Raw genomic sequence first — 8713 nt, 5'->3', positions numbered from 1 at the left:
TTCTTCTTGAAATAGATTTTGCATTTTCATTTTGCATCAGCCCCTTCAAATTACATAGCCGGCTCTTCCTGGGTGTTTGTCATGAAAGGAGGGAATTTCAGTGAGAGTTCAATATGTCACTTTGAATTTGAAGTTTTGTAGTATTTTTTTAAATACTAGTCTGATCACGTCACTCTCTTTTTAAAAAATATCCAATGTTTTTTGATCACTCTATGGACAATGCTAAATTCTTTTTTTTTTTTTTTAAACATCTTTATTAAAGTATAATTGCCTTACAATGGTGTGTTAGCTTCTGCTTTATAACAAAGTGAATCAGTTATACATATACAATATGTTCCCATTTCTCTTCCCTCTTGCATCTCCCTCCCTCCCACCCTCCCCATCCCACCCCTCTAGGTGGTCACAAAGCACCGAGCTGATCTCCCTGTGCTATGCGGCTCCTTCCCACTAGTTATCTATTTTACATTTGGTAGTGTATATATGTCCATGACACTCTCTTACCCTGTCACATCTCACCCCACCCCCTCCCCATATCCTCAAGTCCATTCTCTAGTAGGTCTGTGTCTTTATTCCCGTCTTGCCACTAGGTTCTTCATGGCTTTTTTTTTTTTTTTCCTTAGATTCCGTATATATGTGTTAGCATACTGTATTTGTTTTTCTCTTTCTGACTTACTTCACTCTGTATGACAGACTCTAACTCCATCCACCTCATTACAAATACCTCCATTTCATTTCTTTTCATGGCTGAGTAATATTCCAATGTATATATGTGCCACATCTTCTTTATCCATTCATCTGTCGATGGACATTTAGGTTGCTTCCATGTCCTGGCTATTGTAAATAGAGCTGCAATGAACATTTTGGTACATGACTCTTTTTGACCTATGGTTTTCTCAGGGTGTATGCCCAGTAGTGGGATTGCTGGGTCGTATGGTAGTTCTATTTGTAGTTTTTTAAGGAACCTCCATACTGTTCTCCATAGTGGCTGTATCAATTTACATTCCCACCAAAGGTGCAAGAGTGTTCCCTTTCCTCCACACCCTCTCCAGCATTTATTATTTCTAGATTTTTTGATGATGGCCATTCTGACCGATGTGAGATGATATCTCATTGTAGTTTTGATTTGCATTTCTCTAATGATTAATGATGTTGAGCATTCTTTCATGTGTCTGTTGGCAATCTGTATATCTTCTTTGGAGAAATGTCTATTTAGGTCTTCTGCCCAATTTTGGATTGAGTTGTTCGTTTTTTTGTTATTGAGCTGCATGAGCTGCTTGTAAACCTTGGAGATTAATCCTTTGTCAGTTGCTTCATTGGCAAATATTTTCTCCCATTCTGATGGTTGTCTTTTGGTCTTGTTTATGGTTTCCTTTGCTGTGCAAAAGCTTTTAAGTTTCATTAGGTCCCATTTGTTTATTTGTGTTCTTATTTCCATTTCTTTGGGAGCTGGGTCAAAAAGAATCTTGCTGTGATGTATGTCATAGAGTGTTCTGCCTATGTTTTCCTCTAAGGGTTTGATAGTGTCTGGCCTTACACTTAGGTCTTTAATCCATTTTGAGTTTATTTTTGTGCATGGTGTCAGGGAGTGTCCTAATTTCATATTTTTACATGTATCTGTCCAATTTTCCCAGCACCACTTATTGAAGAGGCTGTCTTTTCTCCACTGTATATGCTTGCCTCCTTTATCAAAGATAAGGTGACCATATGTGTGTGGGTTTATCTCTGGGCTTTCTATCCTGTTCCATTGATCTATATTTCTGTTTTTGTGCCAGTACCAAACTGTCTTGATTACTGAAGCTTTGTAATATAGTCTGAAGTCAGGGAGCCTGATTCCCCCAGCTCCATTTTTCGTTCTCAAGATTGCTTTGGCTATTCGGGGTCTTTTGTGTTTCCATACAAATTGTGACATTTTTTCTTCTAGTTCTGTGAAAAATGCCAGTGGTAGTTTGATAGGGATTGCATTGAATCTGTAGATTGCTTTGGGTAGTAGAGTCATTTTCACAATGTTGATTCTTCCAATCCAGGAACATGGTATATCTCTCCATCTATTTGTATCATCTTTTATTTCTTTCATCAGTGTCTTATAATTTTCTTCATACAGGTCTTTTGTCTCCGTAGGTAGGTTTATTCCTAGATATTTTATTCTTTTTGTTGCAATGGTAAACGGGAGTGTTTTCTTAATTTCACTTTCAGATTTTTTGTCATTAGTGTATAGAAATGCAAGAGATTTCTGTGCATTAATTTTGTATCCTGCTACTTTACCAAATTCATTGATTAGCTCTAGGAGTTTTCTGGTAGCATCTTTAGGATTCTCTATGTATAGTTTCAGGTCATCTGCAAATAGTGACAGCTTTACTTCTTCTTTTCCAATTTGGATTCCTTTTATTTCTTTGTCTTCTCTGATTGCTGTGGCTAACACTTCCAAAACTACATTGAATAATAGTGGTGAGAGTGGGCAACCTTGTCTTGTTCCTGATCTTAGTGGAAAAGGTTTCAGTTTTTCACCATTGAGGACAATGTTGGCTGTGGGTTTGTCATATATGGCCTTTATTATGTTGAGGAAAGTTCCCTCTATGCCTACTTTCTACAGGGCTTTTATCATAAATGGGTATTGAATTTTGTCGAAGCTTTCTCTGCATCTATTGAGATGATCATATGGTTTTTCTCCTTCAATTTATTAATATGGTGTATCACGTTGATTGATTTGCATATATTGAAGAATCCTTGCATTCCTGGGATAAACCCCACTTGATCATGGTGTATGATCCTTTTAATGTGCTGTTGGATTCTATTTGCTAGTATTTTGTTGAGGATTTTTGCATCTATGTTCATCAGTGATATTGGCCTGTAGTTTTCTTTCTTTGTGACATCCTTGTCTGGTTTTGGTATCAGGGTGATGGTGGCCTCGTAGAATGAGTTGGGGAGTGTTCCTCCCTCTGCAATATTTTGGAAGAGTTTGAGAAGGATAGGTGTTAACTCTTCTCTAAATGTTTGATAGAATTCACCTGGGAAGCCATCTGGTCCTGGGCTTTTGTTTGTTGGAAGGTTTTTAATCACAGTTTCAATTTCAGTGCTTGTGATTGGTCTGTTCATATTTTCTATTTCTTCCTGGTTCAGTCTCGGCAGTTTGTGCATTTCTAAGAATCTGTCCATTTCTTCCAGGTTGTCCATTTTATTGGCATAGAGTTGCTTGTAGTAATCTCTCATGATCTTTTGTATTTCTGCAGTGTCAGTGGTTACTTCTCCTTTTTCATTTCTAATTCTGTTGATTTGAGTCTTCTCCCTTTTTCTCTTGATGAGTCTGGCTATTGGTTTATCAATTTTGTTTATGTTCTCAAAGAACCAGCTTTTAGTTTCATTGATTTTTGCTATTGTTTCCTTCATTTCTTTTTCATTTATTTCTGACCTGATCTTTATGATTTCTTTCCTTCTGCTAGCTTTGGGGTTTTTTTGTTCTTCTTTCTCTAATTGCTTCAGGTGCAAGGTTAGGTTGTTTATTCGAGATGTTTCCTGTTTCTTGAGGTAGGCTTGTATTGCTATAAACTTCCCTCTTAGGACTGCTTTTGCTGCATCCCACAGGTTTTGGGTCGTTGTATCTCCATTGTCATTTGTTTCTAGGTATTTTTTGATTTCCCCTTTGATTTCTTCAGTGGTCACTTCGTTATTAAGTAGTGTATTGTGTAGCCTCCATGTGTTTGTATTTTTTACAGATCTTTTCCTGTAATTGATATCTAGTCTCATAGCGTTGTGGTCGGAAAAGATACTTGATATGATTTCAATTTTCTTAAATTTACCAAGGCTTGATTTGTGACCCAAGATATGATCTATCCTGGAGAATGTTCCATGAGCACTTGAGAAAAATGTGTATTGTGTTGTTTTTGGGTGGAATGTCCTATAAATATCAATTAAGTCCATCTTGTTTAATGTATCATTTAAAGCTTGTGTTTCCTTATTTATTTTCATTTTGGATGATCTGTCCATTGGTGAAAGTGGGGTGTTAAAGTCCCGTACTATGATTGTGTTGCTGTCGATTTCCCCTTTTATGGCTGTTAGTATTTGCCTTATGTATTGAGGTGCTCCTATGTTGGGTGCATAAATATTTACAATTGTTACACCTTCCTCTTGGATCGATCCCTTGATCATTATATAGTGTCCTTCTTTGTCTCTTGTAATAGTCTTTATTTTAAAGTCTATTTTGTCTGATATGAGAATTGCTACTCCAGCTTTCTTTTGATTTCCATTTGCATGGAATATCTTTTTCCATCCCCTCACTTTCAGTCTGTATGTGTCTCTAGGTCTGAAGTGGGTCTCTTGTAGACAGCATATATATGGGTCTTGTTTTTGTATCCATTCAGCCAGTCTGTGTCTTTTGGTGGGAGCATTTAATCCATTTACATTCAAGGTAATTATCGATATGTATGTTCCTATTCCCATTTTCTTAAATGTTTTGGGTTTGTTATTGTAGGTGTTTTCCTTCTCTTGTGTTTCTTGCCTAGAGAAGTTCCTTTAGCATTTGTTGTAAAGCTGGTTTGGTGGTGCTGAACTCTCTCAGCTTTTGCTTGTCTGTAAAGGTTTTAATTTCTCCATCAAATCTGAATGAGATTCTTGCTGGGTAGAGTAATCTTGGCTGTAGGTGTTTCTCCTTCATCACTTTAAGTATATCCTGCCACTCCCTTCTGGCTTGCAGAGTTTCTGCTGAAAGATCAGATATTAACCTTATGGGGATTCCCTTGTGTGTTATTTGTTGTTTTTCCCTTGCTGCTTTTAATATGTTTTCCTTATATTTAATTTTTGACAGTTTGATTAATATGTGTCTTGGCATGTTTCTCCTTGGGTTTATCCTATATGGGACTCTCTGTGCTTCCAGGACTTGATTAACTATTTCCTTTCCCATATTAGGGAAGTTTTCAACTATAATCTCTTCAAATATTTTCTCAGTCCCTTTCTTTTTCTCTTCTTCTTCTGGGACCCCTATAATTCGAATGTTGGTGCATTTAATGTTGTCCCCGAGGTCTCTGAGACTGTCCTCAGTTCTTTTCATTCTTTTTTCTTTATCCTGCTCTGCAGTAGTTATTTCCACCATTTTATCTTCCAGGTCACTTATCCTTTCTTCTGCCTCAGTTATTCTGCTATTGATCCCATCTAGAGTATTTTTAATTTCATTTATTGTGGTTTTCATCATTGCTTGGTTCCTCTTTAGTTCTTCTACATCCTTGTTAAATGTTTCTTGCATTTTGTCTATTCTATTTCCAAGATTTTGGATCATCCTTACTATCATTATTCTGAATTCTTTTTCAGGTAGACTACCTATTTCCGCTTCATTTGTTAGGTCTGGTGTGTTTTGACCCTGCTCCTTCATCTGCTGTGTGTTTTTCTGTCGTCTCATTTTGCTTATCTTACTGTGTTTGGGGTCTCCTTTTCACATGCTGCAGGTTTGTAGTTCCCGTTGTTTTTGGTATCTGTCCCCAGTGGCTAAGGTTGATTCAGTGGGTTGTGTAGGCTTCCTGGTGGAGGGGACTAGTGCCTGAGTTCTGGTGGATGAGGCTGGATCTTTTCTTTCTGGTGGGCACGTCCACGTCTGGTGGTGTGTTTTGTGGTGTCTGTGGCCTTATTATTATTTTAGGCAGCCTCTGTCTTAATGGATGGGGCTGTCTTCCTGTCTTGCTAGTTGTTTGGCATAGGGTGTCCAGCACTGTAGCTTGCTGGTCGTTGAGTGAAGCTGGGTCTTGATGTTGAGATGGAGATCTCTGAGAGATTTTTGCCGTTTGGTATTACGTGGAGCTGGGAGGTCTCTTGTGGACCAGTGTCCTGAAGTTGGCTCTCCCACCTCAGAGGCACGGCCCTGATGCCTGGCTGGAGCACCAAGAGCCTTTCGTCCACACGGCTTTTGGGAGGTCTGACGTTTTCTGCCAGCGTTCAGTGGGTGTTCTGTAGGAGCAGTTCCACGTGTAGATGTATTTCTACTGTATCTCTCTTTAGGTAAATTTATTCCTAGGTATTTTATTCTTTTTGTTGCAATGTTAAATGTGATTGCTTCTGTAATTTTTCTCTCTTATCTTTTGTTATTAGTGTATAGGAATGCAAGAGTTTTCTGTTTATTAATTTCATATCCTACAGTTTACCAAATTCATTGATTAGCTCTAGTAGTCTTCTGGTAGCACCTTTAGAATTTTCTATGTATAGTATCATGTGATCTGCAAGTAGTGACAGTTTTACTTCTTCTTTTCCAATTTGGATTCCTTTTATTTCTATTTCTTTTCTGACTGCTGTGGCTAGGACTTCCAAAACTATGTTGAATAATAGTGGTGAGAGTGGGCAACCTTGTCTTGTTCCCGATCTTAGAGGAAATGGTTTCAGTTTTTCACCATTGAGGACAATGTTGGCTGTGGGTTTGTCATATATGGCCTTTATTATGTTGAGTTAGGTTCCCTCTATGCCTGCTTTCTGGAGAGTTTTTATTGTAAATGAGTGTCGAATTTTGTCAAAAACTTTTTCTGCATCTATTGAGATGATCATGTGTTTTTTTATTCTTCAATTTGTTGATGTGGTGTATCACACTGATTGATTTGTGGATATTGAAAACTCCTTGCAACCCTGGGATAAATCCCACTTGATTATGGTATAGGATTCTTTTAATGTATTGTTGAATTCTGATTGCTAGTATTTTTGTGTCTATGTTCATCAATTATATTGGCCTGTAATTTTCTTTTTTTGTGGTATCTTTCTCCGGTTTTGGTATCAGGGTGATGGTGGACTCATACAATGTGGTCAGGAGTATTTCTTCCTCTGCAAATTTTTGGAATAGTTTCAGAAAGATAGGTGTTAAGTCTTCTTTAAGTGTTTGATGGAATTTGCCTGTGAAGCTCCCTGATCCTGGACTTTTGCTTACTGGGGGTTTTTAAATCAAAGTTCCCATTTCAGTACGTGTGACTGGTCTGTTCATATTTTCTATTTCTTCCTGGTTTAGTCATGGGAGATTGCTCCTTTCTGAGAGTTTGTCAATTTTTTCCATGTTGTCCATTTTATTGGTATATAGCTGCTTGTTGTAGTCTCTTATAATCCTTCATATTTCTGTGGTGTCCTTTGTAACTTCTCCTTTCCCATTTCTAATTTTATTGATTTGATCCCTCTCCTTTTTATTTTTCTTGATGAGTCTGGCTAAATGTTTATCAATTTTGATTATCTTTTCAAAGAATCAGCATTTAGCTTCATTGATATTTTCTACTGTGTTCTTCATTTCTTTTTCATTTATTTCTGCTCTGATCTTTAAGATTTCTTTCCTTCTGTTAGAATTGCTTTTGCCACATGCAATAGGTTTTGGATTGGTGTGCTTTTCGTTTTCATTTTTCTCTAAGTATTTTTAAATTTGATTTCCTCTTTGATTTCTTCAGTGATCCTTTGGTTGTTTAGTAGCATATTGTTTACCCTCCTTGTGTTTTGTTATTTAAAGTTATTTTTTTCTTGTAGTTGATTTCTAAGCTCATAGTGTTTTGGTCATTAAAGATGCTTGATATGCTTTTAATTTTCTTAAATATACCAAGGCTCGCTTTGCGGCCCAGCATGTGATCACTTCTGGAGGATGTTCCATGTGCATTTCAGAAGAATGTGTATTCTGCTGCTTTTGGATGGAATTCCCTATAAATATCAATTAAGTCCATCTCATCTAATGTGTCATTTAAGCCCTGTGTTTCTTATTGATCTTTTGTCTGGATGTTCTGTCCATTGATGAAAGTGTGATATTAAAGTCCCCCTCTATTATTTTGTTACTGTCAATTTCTCCTTTTATGGCTGTTAGTATTTGCCTTATATGTTGAGGTGTTGCTATGTTAGGTGCATATACATCTACAATTGTTGTATCTTCTTCTTGGATTGATCCCTTAATCATTATGTAGTGTCCTCTTTATCTATTGTAGCAGTCTTTATTTGAAAGTCTATTTTGTCTGATATGACTATTGCTACTCCAGCTTTCTTTTGGTTTCAATTTGCATGGAGTATCTATTTCCATCTCCTCCCTTTCAGTCTGTATGTTTTCCTAGATCTGAAGGGGCTGTCTTGTAGGCACCATATATATATGTCTTGTTTTTGTATCCATTCAGCCAGTCTATGTCTTTTGGTTGGAGCATTCAATCAGTTTACTTTTAAGGTACTTATTGATATTTATGGTCCTATTACCATTTTCTTAATTGTTTTGGATTTGTTTTTGTAAGTTTTCTTTCTTCCCTTCCTCTTTCGTTCTCTTCTTTTGTGATTTGAAGACTAACTTTAGTGTTATGTTTGGATTCCTTTTTCTTTTTTGTGTGTGTATCTATTGTAGATTTTCATGTTGCAGGTACCATGAGGTTTTGATACAGCAGTCTGTATATAAATAAGATTGTTTTAATTTGCTGGTCTTTCATTTTCAAATGCATTTCCAATATCCTGCATTTGTGCTCCCCTCATCTCACAATCGCTGGTTTTGATATCATATTTGTATGCAAATAATTTTTACAATTTACTTTATGTTGCCTTTACAAGTGAGCTTTTCCATTTTTAATTTTCTTGTTTCTAGTACAGTTAGTCTCCTACATGTGACCCTTCAAGTTGCAAAGTTTCAAAGATGGAACATGCATTTGTTTCCAGCAAGGAACAAGAACCTGTGCCATCAGTATCAGATGTGAGTGAAATTTCAGCTTGTCCTCCATATCCTGTTGATGATGATCCTTCAGCTCTACCA

Source organism: Balaenoptera physalus, assembly GCF_965194825.1.
Source record: "Balaenoptera physalus genome assembly, chromosome: 10".
NCBI classification, from domain to species: Eukaryota; Metazoa; Chordata; class Mammalia; order Artiodactyla; family Balaenopteridae; genus Balaenoptera; species Balaenoptera physalus.
The sequence above is the reverse complement of the archived record's forward strand: the minus strand, read 5'-3'. Positions refer to the sequence as shown.